This window comes from Austrofundulus limnaeus, unplaced genomic scaffold (genome assembly GCF_001266775.1).
Source record: "Austrofundulus limnaeus strain Quisiro unplaced genomic scaffold, Austrofundulus_limnaeus-1.0 Scaffold8, whole genome shotgun sequence".
NCBI lineage: Eukaryota > Metazoa > Chordata > Actinopteri > Cyprinodontiformes > Rivulidae > Austrofundulus > Austrofundulus limnaeus.
In genome coordinates, this window is record NW_013952410.1 from 5,220,267 (window position 1) to 5,223,232 (window position 2,966).

Here is a 2,966-nt window from a genome sequence, read left to right on the forward strand (position 1 = left end):
GACCTATATGCTGCTTTTCTATTGGGGTCACAGGAATCAATTCACTTTTCTGAAGGTTAACCTTATAACCAGACACGTTTCCATATTTGTTATCTTTCTGTATATGTTTATGTCTTAAATGTTCTGCCTTCAAAGAACTGGATCCAGAATCAGAAATGCTTTGATGCTAATTTTATTGATTCCATGATATTTTTTTCAACGTGTGTCTGAGATATTGTAAATATTACAGAAAATGCTGTAAATGTAAACCAAAATAAGATCTTTCAGAGAACAGTAAATTACATTAACAGCTGCCCATATTTCTTCTTGTTCCCTTCCACCATCAGCTATAATTTGCACCAGACTCCTCTTCCTAAGGACCCTCTATGACTTAGTCTCCTCGGTCTTGGACCCCCTCCATCCATGCTGGTAAAGAACACAGCTGTGGCACTTCCTACAGTAAGGCCTGCAGACTGATGCTAAATGAAGCTTCAGTCATTTCATTCTGACCAAAGCTTCTAACAGTCAGGAACGGGTGGTTTCTCTTTGGTCAGCAGAGCTAAAACAATTGGAGTCTGGACTGAATAAAGGACTTCTRTGTTCACTGATTTGTGTCAATCCAATGAGAAAGGGATGAAAACTGAGTGGATCCTAGATTTTTTTAAGCAGGTCAAAGCTGCTTGGAGTCAAACTGATTAAAAATGGTTGTCGCACTTGTTGAACCTTAGTAGGTACGACATAAAACTCAGTTATAGCTAAATGATTGTAAAAATTTAGTAAACATTTACAGATGCTGGGCTAAAAGTTTTGGTGGTAGCTGATCATTGTTTACAACATTTTGAGGTCATGCTACAGTGGATAAAAGCTCGCAGTGAACGTAATCATTTACCCAGTAGCTATGCTTTGCAGCATTAATAATATGGTGTCATTCGTGTGGCATCATATTTTTTTATTTGTAAAAACTACACAGCCTACAGTACTTTAACAGTTGAAGTAAATGTTAATCAAATAATTTCTAATGTTACAACCAGTCATGGTTCCCTTTAAAAAAGCCAGACCTTTGATCCGTTCTGTTTTTGTGTACTTTTCTTAAAAAATACTGTATATTATTTTTTCTTACAAACTGGACATTTATTTTTTCATGAACTGCAACTATTTTTCCTCTGATAGCAGAGCAGAGGCTCAAAAAGAAGAATCTGGAGACATCTTCATTTATGTCCACAGTTTATGTCAAAATAAAAGCAGATTTTAGGCTGAGGTTTTAAACACTTTGTTGCATTCAGGGTTATTTAATCAAGTGTTTTGTATTGGCATCATTGCATGTTCCYATRCAATAACAAACTGTTCTTTACATTTGACCCCTCACATCAGATACACCCAACTGGAACAGCTGGCAGCAGTTAAAGAATACATGTCTTGCTCAAGAACACCCCGACATTCGGCCATGGTGGGAAATCAAATCTGTAACCTTCAGTTTTACAGTGAAATAATTCAATAATTCAACGTTGCCCTGAAAAAAATAAGGTTTTGTTTTCTRAGTACTGTAAACTCTGTTGTGGTCATTTTAACAGGTAAGTGGTTTGTATTATATATGTTTTAAGTCTTGTTTGTACTGAACAGGCTTTGATTTATGACCCAAACTTATAGTTTACACTCACACATTCATGCAGCACACGGCTTCCCTCCAACTCTAAACTCTAGCTCTATAAATACAAGATGGCAGCACCCGTAATACAAATATTTCATTTTCAGTTTTGGTCTGTCTATCCATCTTTATTTATCCTAATGGTTTTAAGAGAAAGCATTGCAGTTATGTAGGTCAAATAGTTTTATTCTTATCTGGCTACCTGTTTTATTCTGACATTCTTGAAGTGCAATAATGTTAGTTAGATGTTTTAATGTTAAAAATTATGCAGCTTTTTGCAGTGGTAGATCTAGGATTTGTCTGGGGGGGGCAGTATTTGTTCAACATCCTTACACAAAAATCCATGGTTTTGGAAAGATGTACACATTTAACCAGTCACACATGCTCAAACACTTGTGATGTAATGTAAAAAAAAAACTTGCACAGTAAATTCTCTTTACCAATTTTAAATGATTTTTTACTGTACATAGATAAAATACTCTCAAACACACAGCATGTGTGAAAATCCAGCCATCGCTTGTCAGGTGAAAGACTTTTTCTGCAGGATTATTYAAATCTTTTATTTCTATTTCAATTTGACTAATTAGCGCCAGTGGTGTTTGGACATGGAACTGCACCCATCATCTTCACTCTCAGGTGAAGGACAGATGAGTGCAGAGTTGTAAAATAGTACAAGTACTTTGTTACTGTACTTAAGGTTGTAATCTGTCGTCCTATGTAGAAACACAGTATTTCCACCTAAAGTCATTGCATTCATTGGCCCAGTGAAGGGGCTGTTAATCAAAAACATGGGCCACCRCACTAGCTGCTAGCTTCATCATTTAAAAACAGGACTGTACTTAAGAAGTAGTTGTATTTCATGAATTATATGATTGCCTTTAGCAATYATAWAATTATCWATCTGCAGCCCTCAGATAGATTTTCATTTTGGGGAAAAGCTTTGTGCAGCCTTGATATATGTATATAAACTGAAACAGCTGGACTAGTGCATCCTAAATTTAACATAAATTAATTATTTTAATACAACAGTCATTTCTGCATTTTTTGGGGGAGGTCACCTCCTAATAAATGTCCTTACAGAAAATCTGACTGCTCGTTTTAAATCAATACTTTTACTTTTAATACTTAAGTACAAAAAATATCAGATACTTTAACACTTTTACTCAAGTAATATTTCTAAAGAAGACTTTAACTTTTTTAGTAAGGTATTTGTACTTTTACTCAAGTAATATTTCTAAAGAAGACTTTAACTTTTTTAGTAAGGTATTTGTACTTTTACTCAAGTAATATTTCTAAAGAAGACTTTAACTTTTTTAGTAAGGTATTTGTACTTTTACTCAAG